Source organism: Myotis davidii, unplaced genomic scaffold (genome assembly GCF_000327345.1).
Source record: "Myotis davidii unplaced genomic scaffold, ASM32734v1 scaffold1359, whole genome shotgun sequence".
Classification (NCBI taxonomy): Eukaryota; Metazoa; Chordata; class Mammalia; order Chiroptera; family Vespertilionidae; genus Myotis; species Myotis davidii.
In genome coordinates, this window is record NW_006293318.1 from 997,294 (window position 1) to 1,018,995 (window position 21,702).

The 21,702-nt window shown below is 35.0% G+C and overlaps 1 protein-coding gene across 1 annotated transcript in view; it reads left to right on the top strand.

Moving 5' to 3' along the window:
• LINGO2 (leucine rich repeat and Ig domain containing 2) overlaps positions 1 to 21,702 on the top strand; it is a 740,823-nt gene that overhangs the window by 242,008 nt on the left and 477,113 nt on the right. Inside the window, exon 3 of the mRNA XM_006767047.2 lies at positions 6,371 to 6,456. The gene's annotated coding sequence lies outside the window, so the exon portion shown is untranslated. The remainder of the gene's footprint in view (positions 1 to 6,370; positions 6,457 to 21,702) is intronic.

Sequence of the window (21,702 nt, forward strand, 5' to 3'; positions counted from 1 at the left end):
TATATCCTTTCTGATTGGTGTTTCTGGTTTCTTGGGATATATTCCTAGAAGTGGGATCACTGGGTCAAATGGGAGTTCCATTTTTAGTTTTTTGAGGAAACTCCATACTGTCTTCCATAGTGGATGCACCAGTCTGCATTCCCACCAGCAGTGCACGAGTGTTCCTTTATCTAAAAGCTGGAGTTGTTGTGTCAGCTCTCTTGTCGATGCCAAGGGAGCTGTAGTGTTGGCCCCTGGTCAACAAAAGCCACCATATTGAGTGAGGGATAGCTTGGATGGCCTGAGTCACCTGTGACTTAAAAATTGCATGATTATCTGTCACATTTGAGCCAAACCCAAATGGATGACAACCAAATATAGCTCAGCAGTTCTCATTCACCTTGCTCAGGTAAAGAGCATTTTAGGAAAGATAATGCTATTAGAAGCCACCACTAACACTGGATCCCTGGATTATCGCCACTCTGTGGATAGAGCATAGCCCACCCTCATGAGGTAGCCAACTTCCTCTCTGCCCAGCTCACCAGGTCAGGAGCTTTTTCCGAGGTAGTGAAACAGTATAGTTCTTCAGGATGCTGTCAGCATTGGTCTACATGAAGGAAATGGAATATATTTAAAATAAAGCCTTGTCTCCCAATCTTTTTAGGTTAACAGTAGATATTCAAGTTGGCTTATATGAAACAAGTGCAATTCAATGCACTACAGCTTTGAAAGTGTTAGAAAATAAATCAAACCATAAAATGTGACAGAAGTTTTAGAATAAAGCCATGTTTCAGTGTATTGAATATAATGTTCACAGCAGGGCAGCGTATATCATATGAATACTCTTTCACTCCTCACCTTGATTAGAATAGAAAGTACATATTTAACAGTTATTTTGAAGTCTCAATGTGATTCAAACTTCCATTCTAGTTATAGTTTGTCTTTTTTCATTTCATGAAATCAGCAAAGCTCATATTTATGTTTAATACAGAATTCATTGTAAACACAAGTTCCATGATGGAACTCATTTTATTAGACCTGTCAGTACAAAACGGCAATTGCAGAGGGTCATGCTGCATCCTTCTAGCTGTCAGACCAATATCTTGCTGAGTGCCATCTGCAGTGTCTCAGCTTCTTTATTTATACTGGAACTCATTTAGTCTGATCCAAGAGCTATTTCCAAAATTCCTGTAGCACTTTAAAAAGCACATTATCAAGATAGCCATTGCTTTGGAGAAAGGAATATCAGCAAGTTTCTCTGTGGGAATGGAGATCTAGACAAATGCAGGTAATAGGTTTAAGGAGAAATAGTCTTATTTCTAAGATAAGTTGTTTTATATTAAACAAATCTATCTGTCCTAAACTTATATAGCTAACATGAGGTTTGGATACTTTGAGACTCTATAGTTTTAAATCACAAAGTCAATATTTGAAGCTGTCTCATTCTTCTTACATAATATATCTATAAGTCAGGTAGCTACCACCAGCTGATAGAATTATCTTGACATGAGCAAATCTTTTTAAAACTATGATGACCTGATCTTCAAAACCTCTACTAGGCCTGGTACTCTCAGTCCAACACTTTACTACCTTTTCTTTTTTTTATCCTCACACAAGGACACATTTATTAATTTTTATTTTATTTTATTGATTTTTAGATACAGAGGAAGGGAGAGAGAGATAAAAACATCAATGATGAGAGGGAATCATTGACTGGCTGCCTCCTACATGCCCCCAACTGGGAATCAAGCTCACAACCCAGGCATGTGCCCTTCTCACTGAACATCACCAGGCAGGCTAGCTTATTAATTTTATAGAGAAAGGGAAAAGGAAAGAGAAAAGAGGAGAGAGAGAGAGAGAGAGAGAGAGAGAGAGAGAGAGAGAGAGAGAGAGAGAGAGAAGAGAGAAACATCGATAACATCGATTAGTTGCCTCCAGTACCCACCCCAACAGGGGATAAAATCTGCAACCCAGGTGTGTGCCCTGGCCAGAATGGAACCTGCCACCTTTTGTGGTATGGCTTGACACTCCAAACAACTGAGCCACCCGGCCAGGGCTTGTGTCTTTCACCGGAAATTTCCTGAACATTTCCCCATCTGCTTTTGAAAAGAACAAACTTTTCTGAATAATTGATTTGGAAACACATTCAGGGTTAATATACCTTATTCTGTGGAGTCACTTAAGTGTTTCTTTACCAGAAAAAAAGTTGTCAAACATGAATTTCAAATTCAGGCAAAGATAATGATAGGCTGGCTCTCAGAAATAATGAAATAAAAAACAACACTGCCTAGTGTTTGTTAAACTTGTTTTGATATGAATCTATGGAAAGAGACTATAACTTGTCTGTGTTCTTAAAAGTTCTTTTTTGAAAAATATATTTTATTGATTTTTTACAGAGAGGAAGAGAGAGGGATAGTTAGAAACATCCATGAGAGAGAAACATCGATCAGCTGCCTCCTGCACACCTCCCACTGGGGATGTGCCCGCAACCCAGGTACATGCCCTTGGCCGGAATTGAACCTGGGACCTTTCAGTCCACAGGCGGATGCTCTATATCCACTGAGCCAAACCTGTTAGGGCTCTTAAAAGTTCTTGATTTCTTACTGAATCAAGTGAAACCACTATTAACCTACAATGATTATTATTTCAACTCTTTGGAAATTTAAGTGAACCTCATATGAAATTTAAGTGAACCTCATATGAAATCATAATCTATCACACTAGACAAAAGTAATTTAGTATGGGGGTTGAAAGTTTGTTTTGGAAGTTCCTCTACTAGGTTTTCCCCAAAGTGTATTAGAGTCATAATTCCTAAAAAATCCCCTTGTGTGTGTGTGTGTGTGTGTGTGTGTGTGTGTGTGTGTGTGTTGTGTCATAGTTTCAATAGTTAAGACATGCTATAGTAATGATACTCATTACGGGAAAAATGGCAATATTATGTATGACCAATGGGTGACCATGTCATTAATGTAATTAGAATAAATGTTAATGTAATATATTGCTATTTGGAAATTTGGCTGAAAATGTCAGAAATAAGCATATCCTTGTTAATGGGTACATCATTTTAAATATTATATTTTGTTCAATATCTAGTCATAGTTTCTCTATCCTTTTAAAAGTGATGACACTTAAGCTTACCGATTTCCATCAGCAGTAAATCCAAGAACATTTAGCATGAAATACGCTTTACTAAATTTTGGAAACAAGGACTAGAATTGGTATACTATAGAATTTACATTTTTCCTATGCTTTTGAAAATAATACTTATTTTGACATAAATATTTTGCTTTAAAAAACTGTATAACATAGAGGGTGCCTTGTGTTTTCTTCTGTAATATCACCGACTGCCTAAACTGTCTTCCATCATGGAAGATATTTACTTGAATCATAGAAAAATATTAATTTTCTCTTGATTATAAAAATAATAGCATACCTTAATTTAAATCTCAGTTTTGCCATGTTTAAAGTAGTAATATAGTTTCTGGACATTAGTAAGTGCCACAAAATTATTACTATTATTTAGATTAATATTATTAATTTATTAAATTAATGAGATAAGATATCATTTATTAAGTTATATAAACACACATCCCTAGGAGGGAGCTATCAACCCCTTCCAGGGATGTGGGGCATCTTTCAGACTCAACATCACCGCTTTCTTGAACATAAAATGACAGATACGTTCCTCTCAAGGCATGTTTCCAAACATTTCACTATTCTGGTCATCTTGTTTTGGATACACTTTAATTTGTCAATAGCTCCTTTTACAAATATATTGAATATCCTATAATATTGCTACAGCTTCTAGAATAAATGGAAAACCCTGACAATAAGCATAATTTTTTCTTGTTTGTGAAGAGTAATGTGGCTTAAATGTAAAAACAAAAACAAAAAAGGTAATGTCTATAAAATGATAAGAACAATTTCTGTTACACTGTTGGCAACAAAATAATAATTATTAGTATTATCATTGGTCACAGAAATAGCAATGTCAAGAAGATAATCTGGTATATAAATTTGAGGTTCAAAGGAATGTGGTTGACATCATTATTCAAAGAATGCAATAATGTCAAATTAATATGTTGTACATCCTCAATTTGCACAATGTTAAAATACATATCTCAATAAAAAAAAGAAAAAAGCAAGAAAGTATTTTACTTTATTACACTTATTCTGAGTTAATGAAAACAATCCTAGAATAGCTTTTACTGTTTTTGTGTTAACTTATATTTCTCTCTCTTTTATCTTTCTCTTTTTGGGGGCGTTGCAGAGGATGGCTGGAGTTGAGTTGGAAACTAGCATTAGGAGGAAAAGGACCCTCATGACAATGGAAAAGCCACATTGTAATTCTGAAAAGAATGTTTCATTTCCCATTTTCAACATTAAAATGACTTCAGCAGTAATTCAAAGATTGTATTTAAATTTTCCTGTATAAATAGACCATAACTATTTTTGATAACACATTTTCAGATTCATGTAATTATGAAATACTGAGAATACAAGGATTAATCTGTGGCTTGTCTGATGACGTCATTGTGAAATCTTAACCTTTGAAAAGGCAGGTTTAGACACAGCAAAAATATTTCCTCTTTAAAACCTGTTTTCCCCTTTTTTGCAAACATTATCCTTCTCTGTAAAAATGTTCAAACCTGTAAAGAATTTTTGTGACTTTATTTGAGCCAAACTGTAGACAATTGCCAGGAAGCATAATCTCAATGTATTGGGATAATGCTCCAGAGTCCTAACAATCAAAGGAGAACAAGTAAGTGGGTTACATAAAATCCACTGGTGATAGATTAGGGAGGCGGAGAAAGAAAGGTGGGAGGAAACCTCTGGGATTAGATGAAAAGTAAAATGATAGACACACACTTCTTTTACCCAGGTGGGTACAGGATCCTTAGCAGTCAACAATTAACATGATAATGATAACAATGAAATAATTTGTGCTCTCTGTACTAGTGCCCAGGCACATTTGGTTTTCCCCTGAGGGGTCCAGAAAAAGAGAAGTTACAAGATACCCTGACATTTCACAGGAAAGTTATCTTAGGTGCAAAAAGATAATAGGCGCAGTTAAAGTAAAGATTGACCTTTGTCAAGGAAGATACTGGCCTAGGATGTGACTACACACTATAAACTGCTTTTAGTTAAAGTATTAATTTCAGACCATCCTTTGTGGTTACTTTAGGTCTTTGAGTTTGCTGGTCAGGTTAGCATGTGGCCTTTTCTTCATCCATAATAAAAAATAATAACATTTTGCCTTCTGGATTCGAAGGTTGAAAATCTTTAAATATATGAATATATTTATTTGAACATGAGTTCATTCATTCATCTATTTAATGAAAAAGAATGTAATTTAGTGAATGCCTGGGTGATAGTTACCTTGTCATGTTCTAAAAATTTTAAGATAAACAATGTACTTCCTTTCAAGATGCAAAATTCCAAATATATGAAGTTGGTTAATCCAGATTTGTTTTTCTTTTTTTTTTGTTTTCCTTTTTTTATTATTATTAGTTAAGGTATTACAAATGTGTCCTTACCCCCCCCCCCCAGATTTGTTTTTCAAAGAGCTTTATAAAGCTGGTGCTATGCAAATTTAAATTATTATTGTTGTGGTCATTAATATAGAGATCCTTCTGAAGCATGGAGTTTGGGGTGCAGGCATTTCTTCTTGTGGGCCCTTGTCCTCACGAAGTTTGAAGAATAAACTAGTGGACTAACAGATTTCTTTAATAAAAATGTAGAAGTTTATTGGAAGCATATACAAACTCCATCTCGGAATGGGTGTCCCCAAAAGGGACCCCCTGAGAGAAGCCCCCAAATGGGAAAAGCCTTCTCTCTCTCTTTCTCTCTCTCTCTCTCTCTCTCTCTCTCTCTCTCTCTCTCTCAACAATAACAAAAAAAAAACTAAACCCAAAAAAATCTAAAACCTACAAACCTGTGTCATGTCCCTTTGTCTCAGGTTTATATAAGCTGTAGCTCTTTGTCTCTTCATGCTCCCTTCTAATTGGACCCCTTCCCCATTTGATGACCTTGAGCTCTCCTAATTGGTTACTCTTTTGTGGAATATCAGTTTCAAATTCCAAAACTCACGGGATACCCCCCCTATTTTTCTCCCCCTTATCTTGGAACATTCCTCTGTCTCTGGTGAAAATATGTTTTCCTCTTTCTGACATCTATCAACACTTCTCTATCCTCTGTGAAAGTGTTTCCTTCTTCCCAGTTCTCTGTGACTTTTCTTTATCCTCTGTGACTGTATGCCTTCTGGTGGGTCCAAGCCCTCACTTATGTATGTTTCCCCTCATTAGTCTCTAAACTGGCCTATTTTGTCCCTAGAATTCCTTTTCCTTCTAGAAGCAAGCATCATTTTTATTTATATATATATTTTTTGCAGCTTTGAAATAGGGTCGTGCGAAGAGGCCCAGAGTGAAACACTGAAAGAGGCCAGCATCAGCATGAGGACCCCAACAAGTCAAACTGGTAAGTGAAAAAAGTAATGCATCAGTATCTTTTTCTATGTCATTAAATCTGTTGTTATCTTTTTTTATGCAACAATTCTCAGAATTTACAAACAAAAATGAGAGTGCTTCTCAAAGGACAGTGCCTGTGAAATTCATTGTCATTACTTGGAAGACCTTGGGGAGTTGGTATTCTGTGGGAAGTCACCAATCTGTTCTAGACAGTCATGGATTTAAAGTAGCTATTTGAACTTGTGAAAGTTGCTTAATTCTTTGAGTCTTATTTTTTTTTTTAATTTTAAAATAGAGATTATAATAATTATCTTGTTAGGATTTTTCCTAAGAACTAAAATATTGCATATAAAGAATCGAATAGTTTCCTCAACATAGAAAAAGAGTTTAAAGATATTAGTCTACTGTCTACTGAATACTTTCTAAAAACCAAGTATTAAATGCTAAACACTTTAATGCATTATTTTATGGAATACAACCCTTAGAGGTAGAAGCTATTTTTGCTATCATTTTACAGATGAAAAAACAGCTATTTACAGATTATTGGACTTGCTTTAAATTGCACACTGCTCCCCGAGATAGGTGTGTCTGGTGGCAGAGTTTCTGTTCTTATATTTATTCGTAAAATCAACAAACATTTATTGGATATCTGAAAATGACAAACTTTTTTCTTTTTTAGCTGAGATGCCATGCTTTTTTTCAAATGATTGCTACTTAGAGTATAATTATATATTTATATGAGGTGTTATAGTTTGCAAATAAGTTATGAATAATTACTTTTATTTAGTATTCACATAGTCGTTGTGGAAGACGAGGTAGGGAGCATTACTTCTATTTTACAGATGGAGAAATTAAGGTCCCAGAGGCTAATTAGATCACTGGAGGTCTTGGAGCTGTGTTTCTCAGACTGTGGTTAAGTGTCAGTGTATTTCTAATCCATTGCAGACAATGTTTTTGTAGAATGACTAAATATTACTTACTAGAGAAATAAAATGATTAAAAAGCAGACACAACTCCACATTTTAATTATTTTTTATTATTCTACAGATTTGGAATTACTCCATGAAATGGGTCTGAAAGTTTCTAATGCTTTCTCTGAGTTCCTATACTCCTCCCAGTTAGCATCTGCACAGTGACACCAGCCTATAGATCAGACAGTAAACTGCATAGCACTGATAAAGCTAATGCGGGGTGGGACAAGACTAGGTTTACAGTTGTTCATATGGAAAATAGTACAATAGTAAATAAATAAAAATACACGAATAAACTTTGTTTCACATACTCACAGCTGTAAACCTACTTTTGCACACCCTGTATGAGGCAGATCCAGCACTCAAGCCCAGACCTTCCATCTCTAGTCCAGATGGTTTCAATTTACTCCATACCACCTCAACAAACAGCCAGACATCTGGTTTATGGTCCAAGGGACAGGAAGCTCAAATTCCAAATTGTTCACATGAAACAAGTACAATAAAATTGATAATGACCAGACATTTTCAAAGAGTTATATGAAACCAATGACATGAAAAAAGTGAAAAAACAGTGGGAAGCTCATGGAAATGATTTCTTTTAAACTTATGTGTAAGAAATCAATTCTTAAATTCTGTGATATGTGATGTAGTATTGAAAGACTTTCTCAAGATACGTTTTTCTTCTTTCCTCTTTTTAATTTGTTTATATTTTGAAAAGAGTAGTTAGGTTATATTTTGGAGTCTGAGCCTTGTCAGTTCCCCAGAACAGAATGTGGGCCTCACATTATTCCAAGTGATAAAATTGGATTTTGGCCAGTTATGAAATGAAAATGAACTCATCGAACCACCTCACGGAAAGGACCTGAAAATAATGTAACTTATTCATTTCAAAAACTACCAAAGGAAATTGCAGTGCTTTTGGTGCAAAGTAAAATGCACATTGAGTCAGCAATGAAAATTTACATTGTAAGATGGTTTTGTGGGTTTCTAAGATCTCCTGATGAAATGGACCCAAATATTTACAAGTGCTATTTTATTAATAGCAACTTTACCATCTCTGTCAAAGTAATATTGTACCAATGTTCAGGAATAACTTTTGGTTGTGAGTAAATATTATTGAAAGATTCACTTTTTCTCCAAATGATGCTTATAGAGTTTTTTTAAATTATAATATAAAATGTCAGGAATAGTTCTTGTTTTTTTAAAGTTCTACTGTCTTAGTGCTTAAAGCAGCTTAAAGTGGCTGCAAGGGCATAGAGAAAGATGAAAATTTATGACAATATTCAAAACTGAGTCTTTCAGCCCATCTATTATTAGCTTCTGGGAAGACTCCACATTGCTAAAATGAAATTCACAGTTTGAAGTAGGGCAAATCCATGGCCTTAAATAATATGAGAGTTTCTGTGTTCCTCACTTGCTTTCTGCCCCATGACTCACAGATCCAAGATTTGTATGACTCAGAAAGTTAGGCAGTAATATCTGGGCACCCCTCTTTAGTCAGTACCTTCATATTTCTCCTCCCACTGAAAAGAGCAGAGAGGAAGGAAGAAGTTAGGGAAATGCATTCCACCAAGGAGAGAGAAAATCCCAATAATCATTGTAGGTATGGTGATGATAGGAATTGGGAATTATTCTCATTCTCTCTCTCTCTCTCTCTGTCTCTCTCTCTCTCTCCCCCAGTACTCTATCACAGCTATTTTCAAGTTGTGTGATGCAAGAATTTTTAAAACATGCAATACCTAACTGTTTAGTCAGGGTCACTGACCTCTTTCCCCTTATACTGTCAAACTAAAAAAATTATAACAAGCAACACAACAATAGCCATCCAGTGTGACTAAATAAAAAATTTTGTCAGATTGATAGAAAATATATTTTTAGTGTGCCACACAATTTTAGTAATTGAATTGTGTGTGCCATGAGATGAAGAAGATTGACAATTGCTGCTCTGTCAGACCAGGGTCAGAAGACCACAAATGGGGAAAAAAGATGGCACATCAACACTATAGCAGACATGCTTTATTTGAATGCCTGTTACTCATTGGATTTAGTGCCTAAGGTTTACACAACCCACTCTTTAACTGTGAAGCTTAGATGCTCTTTGCTAACAGCCAAGTTATCAGTATGACCAAGTTATCAGGGCTAAGGGTAAGTCTCCTGACTTGTCTTTTTTATTTTTATTGTTGAGAGTATTACAGATGTAATACTCTCCCTTTGCCCCCCCCCCCACCATTGCTCTCCTCCACCAGGTTCCCCCTTGCCCCAGGCCTTCACCGTTCTATTGTCTATGTCCATGGTCAGTGCATATCTATATCTATAAAAGGCTAATATGCAAAGTGTTCCCTCGGGCGTTCTACCAGGAGGCCAGGAGTTTGATCACTCGCTATGACGTGTGCTGACCACCAGGGGGTGGCATGGAATGAAGGAAGGCCCTGGCCGGCAGCTGGCAGCTGGGGAAGGGAGGCCGGGCGGCAGCTGGAAGACCTCCATCAGCCTTGATTGCTGGCCAGGTCTAGGGTCCCTTACCCATGCATGATTTTCGTGCACCGGGCCTCTAGTATACATATAAGTTATTTGGTTAATCTCTTCCTGCCTCCTCCTCTTCTTCCCCCTTTCCTCTGAGATTTGTCAGAATGTTCCATGTTTCCATGCCTCTGGTTTTATTTTATTCATCAGTTATTTTTTTAATTAGATTCCACGTATAAGTGAGATCATGTGTACATGATCCCACTTCTAGGAATATATCCTAAGAATCCTGAAACCCCAACCAGAAAGAATACATGCCCCCTGCCCTATGTTCATAGCAGCATTATTTACAATAGCTAAGATCTGGAAACAGCCCAAGTGCCCATTAGTAAATGAGTGGATAAAAAGCTGTGGTACATTTACACAATGGAGTACTATGCAGCTGACTTGTCTTTTGAAATACACAACCCTTCAATATATTTTATCGTGTCTTCAGATCAGTAAACAAACAATAACAGCCACACCATCAAAGCCAAACATGATTTGGATAATGATTACTTGACATGGGAAATTAAACCCTCAAATGTAAAATGTATATAGAACAATGCGTTAATACAGAAACCAGAAAAGATATCTTTTAAAAAAATTGTTATCTTTACATATACATTATTTGACTTATATATAAATACCCTAGAGGTTGAAAAAATTTAAATGTAAAAGACTGAAAGGAAACAGAAAAAGTAGCAGAAGAATAAAACTGCCTTTGAAGATAACAGATAATATAATCAGATTTGTAGAAAACAAACTGAAGACACACTCCTAGAAGATAGAGGTCACAGACAATCAGTGAAAATGATGAGTGAGAGAAAATGACCAATATGGAAAATAAGAACCAAACATGTGGATAATTGTTCATGAAAATAAAAAGAAAAAGGATAAATAAAAGACAAGCACTAATCAAAGAATCACAAAGGGAAGGGGATCTTGCTCAGGAAGGAAATGAAAAGGGCTTTATGACTCTAGAATTTATTTTTTAAAATCTGAGATTTTTTAAAATTTTGCTTGAAAATTTCCTATTCATTAATTCGTTAAAAGTTAGGAAAATCTAATGGTAAACTGAGACAAAATATTATTATTTTCTGATAGTTTTTTAATTATAATGCTTCATGTTTCTAGACTATAGAAAGTTGGTCTTTTCTGTTTGTTGTTGTTTTTTTCCTTAATCAATTTTGGTAATTTGTGTTAACCTAGAAAAAACTGTCAATGACGAGTGATTGTCCATGTTTAAATATACACAGACAAAAATAATTGAAATTAATGCAGTAGTGCCATAATTGAGTTTTTATTTTTTTCAATTTTAATATCATTTATGTGTTCTGACATATAAAATAATGATATATTATTGGTTCATTAAAGACTGTTATTGAAATATACTTAAGAACAGTACACACACAAAAACAAGTGAACAGTTCAACGAATTTTCACAAGTCAAGAATACATGGACACCTATGTTTAGAAAATAAACATAACCAACATAATTGAAAATGCTTTTTTTCCTTTCAAAGTTCTGAATCCCAAGTCTTTTTACCTATGCTAAACAATTTTCTGAAATCTTATACTATGCATTGTTTCACTTTTTTTTGGTTTATATGAGTGGAATAATAGAGAATGCACTTGTTTTGACATGTGGCCTATTCCCAATATTATTTATGTGAGATTTCTATGTATAGCAGTAATTTAATTTCCAATGCTTTATACTATTCCAGCATGGCCAGTTTGTCACTCATACATTGTCATACATGTCTTTTGGGGCAGGTATGGGATATACAATTACTTATATGTGACATTTATGTTCATTTTTAGTAGATACTGCTGATTTCCCAAACCAGTATAATCATTTACATTCCCACTAGCAGAGTATATGGGTTTTAGTTGTTCTACACCTTTAGCAGCACTTGGTGATGATCAGAAATTTATTTTAGTCATTCTGACAGGTATGTGGTGGTATCCCATTGTGATTTTAATCCACATTTCCTTAATGATTAATCAAGGTGGTATTACTGCCTCTGATCAACAGTTTCCTAGGAAACCCCTAAGTGAAAGTGAATAGAAATTCAGAAAATGTATTTAAAAAGCTGGTAGCTTTATTCACCTCCAGTGAATGAACGTTCAGTCTAAAGCAGTGATGGTGAAACTTTTGAGCTCAGCGTGTCAGCATTTTGAAAAACCCTAACCTTACTCTGGTGCCGTGTCACATATAGAAATTTTTTTTGTATATTTGCAACCATAGTAAAACAAAGATTTATATTTTTGGTATTTATTTTATATATTTAAATGCCACTTAATAAAGAAAAATCAACCAAAAAACATGAGTTTGTTTGTCACCTCTGACACGCATGTCATAGGTTCGCCATCACTGGTCTAAAGGGACCTAAATTTGCCCTTTACATAGGAACATTTTTAAAGGCATATACCAATATATGTAATTAAATGTGCGCAAGCCTGGCAATCTCACTCGACTTAAATTCAACTTATCCATTTTGCTCAACTTTCACTCTCCATTTAGCTAATTAATGCATTGCAATCTATCACTTTTGTCTTGTTTCATTGGGTGTAAACCAATCTTCTGACAGCAGACTCACAGTTGAATGGTGGTGATTAGAGTTTATTGCAGGAGAGTGATTGCACACTCCATTTCTGTGTTGGGAAAACTAATTATTTGTCCAGCCATTGGAAACGAGGGATGGCCCATGGGCTATCGGCATGAGAAGGGTCCAGGAGAGCAGCATGATTTTGACAGAGGGCCTGGGGCTCTCACCCGTGCAGCAAGTGTGACAGCTCCATCACTTCCCCAGACATTTCTTCTTGTGGGCTGTGTAGTGGTTCACTGGCTTCCAGTACTATTCATTTCTAAATAGTGTGAGAGTGTGGCTGCTATGTTATTGAGACAATTTTGATGTGAATAATTTAATACTGTATTGTCAAGGGGCACTTTTTTAAATGAAACCATGTTATCAGAAATTAGCTAGATCCAATTTGTGGTTGACAGAGGCAGAGAGTGGGGCGGAGAATATGACAAAAGTGGTCAAAAGGAACACATTTCCAGTTGTAACATAAATAAGAACTGAGGGGATAATGTACAACATGATGACTATAGTTAACACTACTCTATGATAGATTTGAAAGTTAAGAGAGTTCTCATGACAAGGAAAATGTATTATTTGTATCTATATGAGATGATGAATATTAATTAAACTTATTGGAGTAATTATTTCACAATATATGTAAGTTGAGTCGTTATGCTGTCCACCTTAAGCTTATACAAGGCTATTTGTCATTTATATCTCAATAAAACTGGAAAAAATAGCCAAATATACATAATATACAATTTATCATGGTAGCCATTTCTAAGTGTACAGCTCTATGGTAATAAACACATTCACATCATCATGCCAATGCTACCACCATCTGGCTGTATAACTTTTTAATATAGCAACTTCAGTCACATACAAATATTCCTCTCCTAACAGCATCCTCCTCCCTTTATATCTAGGATTTACCCATTAGCATAGACTTATAACTATTTTTATAAATGTGCCTTTTAAATTTTGTAGAAAATAAAAAGTGAAATTTCAAATCAAAATTACAATAATGCTGTTATTTATACTTGTATATTTACTTTACCAGATAACTTTATATTTTCATGTGATTTTGAATTACTGTCTAGCATCTTTTCATTTCAATACCAAAAAACTCCCTTTAACATTGCTTGTGAGGATATCTTAATTTTTCCTCATTTCTAAATAAAGTTTTGCCAAACATAGAACTTAGGTTGATAGGGTTGATATTTTTTTTTTCTTTCTTTTCTTTAGCACTTTAAATACCTCATCCTACTGCCTTCTGTCACACAAGGCTACTGTTGAGAAATATACTGACCTAACAGAATCCCTTGTGTGTGATGAGTTATTTTTTTCTTGCTGCTTTTAAGATTCTCTGTTTTTGTCTTTCAGCAATTTGATTATAATGTTTCTCAGTGTGGGTTTCCTTCAGTTAACCGTCTTGGGGTTTGTTGAGCTTGTTGCATTTGTAGATTTGTGTTATTTCCTCAAAATTGGGAAGTTTTCTGCCATTATTTCTTCATACAATCTCTTTTCCTCTTCTCTGTCTCTTCTTCTTTTGAGACTTACATGTTGGTCTAAGCACACACACGTGTGTCCCCAAGTACCTTATGCTCTGTACTCTTTTCTTCAGTATTGTTTTTTCTTCCTCAGACTCAATACTTTCAAATAACCTGCCCTCCATTTAACTGATTCTGTTTACCTCCTATTTGAGGCTGCTGTTAAACCCCAAAAGTGAATATTTCAACTTATTATACTTTTAAATTTTCTATTCGGTTCTTTTTAAAAATTTTCTAGCACGTTTTTGTTTCCATTCTGTTCAGATATATCTAGGATTTTTTAAAATTATTTCCTTGAATGCTTTATCCATGCTTTTCGTTAGCTCTGATAGCATATTTAAGATAATTGTTTTTAATATCTGGAACTCTGATGTATGTATTTCTTCAGGGGCCATTTTTGGAATTATTTTGTTTCTTTTAATAGGCCATATTTCTATTTCTTTAAATAGCTTGTTATTGTTTGTTTAAAATTGGACATTAGAAAAAGGAGTCACGTTTCCCACTCTTTATAGACTGGCTTTTTCAGGGGAGGACCTTAATTAATAAGCCCAGCTTCGGGCTCTTCTGGGTGTGTCCTGTCTGGGCATTTGAGTATACGTCCTTCCTCTAACCCATAAACACTGTAGATTTTTTATCTGTTTTCAGAGCTCCCAAGAGGCCCTTTGTCAATCTATAGTTGTTCACTTAATATTCCTGTGGGATACAAGAGGCTGGAGCTTCCTAGTCCAACTTAATGCTGATGTCACTCATCGCTGCTTTAATTTAAGTCTTAATTTCCCAAAGACTCTCACTCCAACTTCTTCTTGGTGCCTCGGATGTCCTATTGTATTCTTTTGCCCATTGTATCTTACCCCCAGGTGTCCGCAGATCTGCATTGCCCCTGCAGTTCCTACATGCCTGCCACTGCTTTACATGGCTTCCCTTTCCAGCTAAACTGTGTGTTCTTTCCTTGTATGAGTTTCCTCATAAGTCAGTACACAGACAGGGCATTGCAACTCTGTTCTACTTGGCTCTTTCTGGCCTGAGAGAGGGAACTACGAATCGGGCCACTTCTTCCTGACTGTGCAACACTGCACAGGGGAAGGATGGTGCAGACACCACAAGACGTTCTGCCATTTTGAACATGCCTTTCCTGGATTGGGCATCTGCTTGTTTTTTGAAAGCCATTGACTCGTTTTCCAAGCTCCTACAAAGTTATATTAATCAGTGTATAGTTCCGTACCTCCCCTGTGGGAAAATAATTGCTTAGCGCTTCCTAGTCCACAATTAAAAAAAATTATTGACTTTATTGGGGTAAGATTGGTTAATAAAATTATATAGGTTTCAGGGTACAATACTATGCTATATCATCTGTATATTGTATCATGTGTTCACCACCCAAAGTCAAGACTTATTTAACCATTTATCCCCCATTTACCCTCTTTTGACTACATTTTTCTAAAGTTTTTATTTAAATGCTTTGTAAATTTAATACTATGTTGCCATTTCAAAGGGGAAGACTAATTTGCTATATATTTTATTTGTATTATACGATGCCACCAAGTACTTTCTTGAATTAACTTTTTTTTTTTGTTAAGTTCCAGCAGATTAACCAGTTTCTGCTCGGTAAAAATATAAAGTAGCAATAGTATTTATCTAAATTCTATTCTAATTTTCTAGTTTTAATCAGTTCTTTGTTCAAATATGAAACAGTCTTATATAATCTTACTTTTGAAGGGGAGAGTGCACATTATGATGTTTAAGGAATTATGGTTGGTTTTGGGCATGATTTCAGCTTTGACATAGAATAATTCCAGTGACTTTAAAGATGTTATGAAACTGTCATCATAGGAAAGGCTAGAATCATTAAGGCCTTCATGTCAATATTGTTCCTACTATATTGCCTGCTGTTCTAATATATGATTGAAGTGGGAAAGAGCTGAGGTTAAGGGTTAGTTATGTTAGAGTTATTTTTGTTGGTAGACCAAATCCACCATTTTGTCCCTGTGTTTTAGCATCATAGTTAATTTTGAGTTAATTCTGTATAAGCAATAGTTTTAAATCAATGTGTAGCACCATTCCCATAGTTAAACAATATGCATGTGATATATAGGTGTTTCAGTAATTTTATGCTCTCACATTTAATAAAAGAAAGAAAACTTGGAATTTAAGTAATCATGATAGTAGGATCAATGCTCTACTGTAAATCCTAAAGTGGGGAGCTATAATTAAATTTGTATAAACACATCCTTCATTTTAAAAAGCCAATCATGGTCTTTTCAAAAAGAGTTTATTTATTTAACAAAAGAGTACAAATAATTGAGAGATAACATGAAGATTATGATCCATTCATTTAGGCATGTTTATTTTTCCCAAGATTGTACTCCCAATGTCATTTACAGATTTTTCCCACAAACATGGCTTTCACCATAGGACCATTTGTAATTAGCTATACGTGAAGTGAGCTGTATATTACCACGTGCTTCAGTAACAAGTATCACTGGGCACAATTGTCATGTAAAGCAAATGAAAGCGTTCCTCAGTGGGAGTTATTAAAGCAGAATTTGCTTTCATCCAAACAACTGTAACATAAAACTTACATTTATTTTATATTAATGCGTATTTATTCTTCAAGAAATCTGAACGTGGAAAGCCCTTCTGATTTTATTTGTGATAGTAGTTATATCGCAGCATTGGCATAGAATTTATGCCAATCACTCTAAAGCTTGGATTCCGTGGTACATAAAAATGGCTTTGTATATTTAATTACAAAGAGAAATTTCTAAACATTGTGCTATGAAATAAGAGTTCATGGCATAAACTGTTAGGATGATAAGGTGAAATAAGCTTCTCTGGATAGACTGACACCTTTTTCTGAACCTTAAGTGTTAGGGAAATTTTTGGTCTAGATGAATTCTGTAAAAAACCTGAGTAAGATACTACTCTGGAAAATTCAGAGCAGCATTATTGATACCACATCACTGATGGATTCTTTCCTTCTAGAAGCATAATGTGAAGTACATAAAGATAAAAATGAGCTCATTTCCTAAAAGTTAAAATAAAAATAATAACCTTTATTATGATAGGAAGGAATGAATACAAGGTGTTTAAATTTATAGATTATGTTGAGTTGTTTTCCTGTCAAGTGTATTCAATTAAAACAGCTAACAAAGGCTTAACCCCGTTTCTTTAAATATCTATTTTTTTTCTTCATTTCATTTTTATCACTGAATAATAAAACTCCCTGGAAGCTACTCTTGGCTTCCTCCCCTTCACTGAGGCTGTATCGAGTGAGTGTGTGTGTTATTCACACAACTACACAGACCCAGGTATATAAACGTGCATAGATTTGTCTGTGTCATTGAAAGTAAAAGGGCATGATTTTTCATTTATGGCAGCTCAGATGACCATTTTCTCCTAACTTCCAAGGCTAAATCCCTTTTATTTAATTTCTCTAACTTGGTCTTTTTCTCCATAGAAACAAAAGGTATGAATATACCTTTAATCCAGAGTGTTCACAGGCAAAATTGGAAGATAGGTAAATGTTTTTCTTGTTTTCACTTTCTATTCCTTTTTCAATGGGTTTCTTTGTTTTGTTTTATGACTCAATGTCAGTGTGCTCTGCCACCTAACTCCTTTAATAAATCAATTATATTTTAGGTGTCAGATAAAAAGAATTTGATACATTGCTTCACATTAAATTGGAAATAACAGTTAATCTCTACTTTATAATGGCATTTACTTTTAATAAGAAATATTGCATATCTATGCAAGTAATCATAGGCTCTCTTGACATAGATTAGAGATAATATTTTCTTATTCTAAAGTTTGTGCAATCATAACATTTGTTGTCTAAACCAAGAAATCCTCAATAATGAAAAGGGCACTATTTATAACTGCATAGGGATTAAAGTGTAAATTATGATTGTTTGTGACAGTCTCTCAACCTAAAATGCCACCTTCTAATCCTAAGCTTCTCTCTCCAGAGTATCCAGTCTTTCATGTGGTTCCAAAAATTTTCAGACATGTGCTATCTTGCAAAACTTAATGCCAAAACAAATGTATGGAATTGCTCATTAAGGTGTCCCTGAAATGGCTTAGAAATCCCAGGATAAGCAATTTCCCAATTTTTAGGATGGGAAATGTGGTCAGTATTATTAGAGGTTATGGTTAGTATAGTATGTGGTCCCTTGGAAAAATGCATTGAACTTGATTTCTACTCATTTCTAATTTATACTCCTCTAAAACCATGTTACTTTATGAATCCACATTACTTCATTGAGCCTGTTCTTCTTGGTTTAGAGAGGTAGGTGGGGGAGATTAACTGAATAGAGGATGTCTAAATATATTTCCAGCACTCATATTCTGTGAGTTTGAGCAAGAGTTATGATAAACTTGCCTGCTTCCAATAAATAACACCACAAACTAAAGAATTCATTTATGCACAATTGATGTGAATTCTTAGATTCCCTCTAATAATGGTTGAATAGGAAGGTGACATAAATCCCAGTTCTATTATTTCCCTTATTTATTGTCTTTGTTCATGTACCAACTGTGTTTGATCTCTGTTAAGAGTAAGATGCCATTGAAACCTTGAGTTTAGTAGTATCCCCTTCTCCACAGCGATATGTTCCAAGACCCCCAAGGAATGCCTGAAATCACATGTAGTACTGAACATTGTAGATATTACATTTTCCCTGCATATACATACATTGTATGGTTTCTCTTTGGGGTAACTGAATTGCCGACATCACTACTCATGTGCTTTGGGGTCCTTATTAGATAAAGTAAGTGTTACTTGAACACAAGCACTGTGATGCACTGACAGTCCATCTGATAACCCAGATGGTTACTCAGTAACTAATGGATGGGGTGTCTATACAGCATGGATATGCTCCTCCTGGGTGGAATAGGGAAGGACATGTGAAATTTCATTATACTACTCAGAATGGCACACAATTGAAAACTTATGAATTATTTATTTCTGGAATTTTAAAAAATATTTTTGGACCATGGTTGACTGTGGGCAATGGAAACCACTGAAAGCTAGTTCATGGATAAAGAGGGGAAAGAAGGCAGGGGAGGGTGAAGAGGTGAGAGGAGATCAACCAGTGAACTCATACAGTATGCGTATATGCATAACCCATAGACACAGACAATAAGGTGGTGAAGGCTTGCTGTGGTGGGGGGAGGGAGAAGAGGGCAATGGGGGAAAAAAGGGACATATGTAATGCTTTCAACAATAAAGATTTATAAAAAAGGGGGGACAACTGTATAAGTTTTTTTTTTACTAGGGCATGATGAATGTTAGTGGAGCATGAGACCATTTTTATTGATCATGAAATGAAACTAAGGGCACTATTTTTTGTTTTATTTATTCATAAAATGTTATTTAAACCATGATATCAGTAATAATTCTGCATTATTTACACTGAAAGGAGACCCTATAGACCCTGAAATGTTTTTTTATCATAACGGTAGCTCTATGATTGTCCTCTCTGTGGACAGCATTAGGTTCTCTGGGAATTCCATTTAGTTTCTCTGGTTCTAAGACAAAAAGGTAGCATCTGTTAGGACTAAGGTTAAGCAATGATAAATATAAAATTAGTATTAAGGTTAGGATAACTGTGGAAGATAATCAGTATAAGTTTGAGAAGTAGACAGATCATATTTCCAATTGTGGCTCTACTGGTATTGGCCTTGTAAACTAACACCAAGTTGTTTATTCTCTTGAAGCCTTAGCTCCCTCACTTGTAAAATGGCCTATTGACATCTAACATACAGAATATTTGAGAAAATGAAATAAGATAAATAAGTAGAACTGTCGTGGTCATTGTAACTTCACAGATCTTGTATCATTTACTTTTCCTTGCCTGAGAATTTTGAACAAGTTTGAGAACTACTACTTCAACCATTTGTCTTTGGATCCTGATGTCTTTCCTAATCTTTGTCCAAATTAGACTCTCATAAACCATCCCCATGCCCTCTCACCACCCACCACCACTCCAAATGAAACCATTAATGACACTGGTTCACAAGCTACTCTGATGTCAGACCAACTGGTAGACAGCTGGTGAGAGCTTACACATAGTTCAGGGCACCGTCGCCAAACTTGTAATTCTCATTAGAGCAATTTACACCCTTTAAGAATCCAACCTTCCCTTTTAGTATTTTTAAGTTTTTCCTCTTTTTTAATCCAGAGAAAAGGATATGTGCTTAGCCTATGTCATGATAACTTTATTTGACAGAAAATGTGTTGCTATCTTTGAAAGAATAATTAAAAAGTATAAGATGCCCTGCAAGGTTGGAACACACCATTCTCCAAGCACCCCCGCAAGTTACCGACAGTGAGGCAAGGGGAGAACTTCCGGTCTGTGAAGAGAGTGCTCATACAGCACTTTAGGCTCCTGCTAAGGCAGATCAAGATTTGTATTATTGTCTCGATATTGTGTAATATGTGTCCAAATGCCCATCTGGAACATTATTTTGATTTGTATTCCTTTAGAATCAACTTCAATTTACAGTACTATCTTCTATCATTTTATGTTGTTATAAAAGTGAACCATATGTTTTTGGCAAACTGTAGATTTATCTTGGTATTAGAAGAAGAAAAGGGTAGAAAAAGAACATGACGATGACGAAGGGGAAGCAGGAGTGATCTGAGCCCAGGTGTTCAGAATTGTGTTGTAGTTGCAATGCTATGTAGGCACATTTAGCCTTGGTGGTTAATTTTTTAATTCATCACTTCTTAAAATTAATTATTAATAAAATTGAAGTTAGAAGGAAAAGAGACATGGGGTCTCAACATTTAAAAGCCGTTTGTATTACGAAATTGAGTTCTTTCTCACTTCTCTTTTCATAACTTCACTTAACTTGTCCTCAGAAAATATATGATGGGAGAAATATATTGTGGAAAATATATTACTGTGTACTACTACCCATCTTAAAACTCCCTTTCAAATGCCTATACACTAAAAGAATTAAATTCCAAGAGAAAAGTAAAATTAACTTCCTGTCATAAATTAATGATATATATTTAACATAGTGTCTTTTCATTGGAAAAACACTTTTCTTATTATTGGGCATCAGGGTTTTTGTTTCCCCATTTTCCTCCTACTACACTCTACTCTTATGCATAAACTTAATACTGTGCTTCACTTCTAATGAGCAGTCTATAATCCAGACTAAAAAGCCTTGCTATACTGCAAGGCTGAGGTTTCTGTACTGGGAAATATGTTTAAGTTCACATAAGACTATATTTTTCTAATAGTTTTGCAAACACACCAATCTTTCTCTTATCCATAGGTCATTTATTTTTCAATCTTAACCAGCAAGAAGATGACTAATATCTTAAAAGGATTCTGAGATTTGAGAACAGATATCACACCTCATGTCAGTTTTTGCACATAATGTCTTTGCTCTTATATTAAACATGATTGCAATGGCTCTATTATCTGCTTTTCCAGACTGCTGAGAATTAGGGAGAGATAGAGAGTGTGTTTAAGTCAGACGTACTGGCAATGTCAAAAAGGGACCGCTGCCATAATAGCAATAGATCAAATTATTGTGATATCGAAGTAAATCCCTTAGACACCAAAAAATAAATGTATATCTAGTTTATTATGTTTTTAAAAAAAAAAAAAAAAAAAAAAACAGGGGCCCAGAA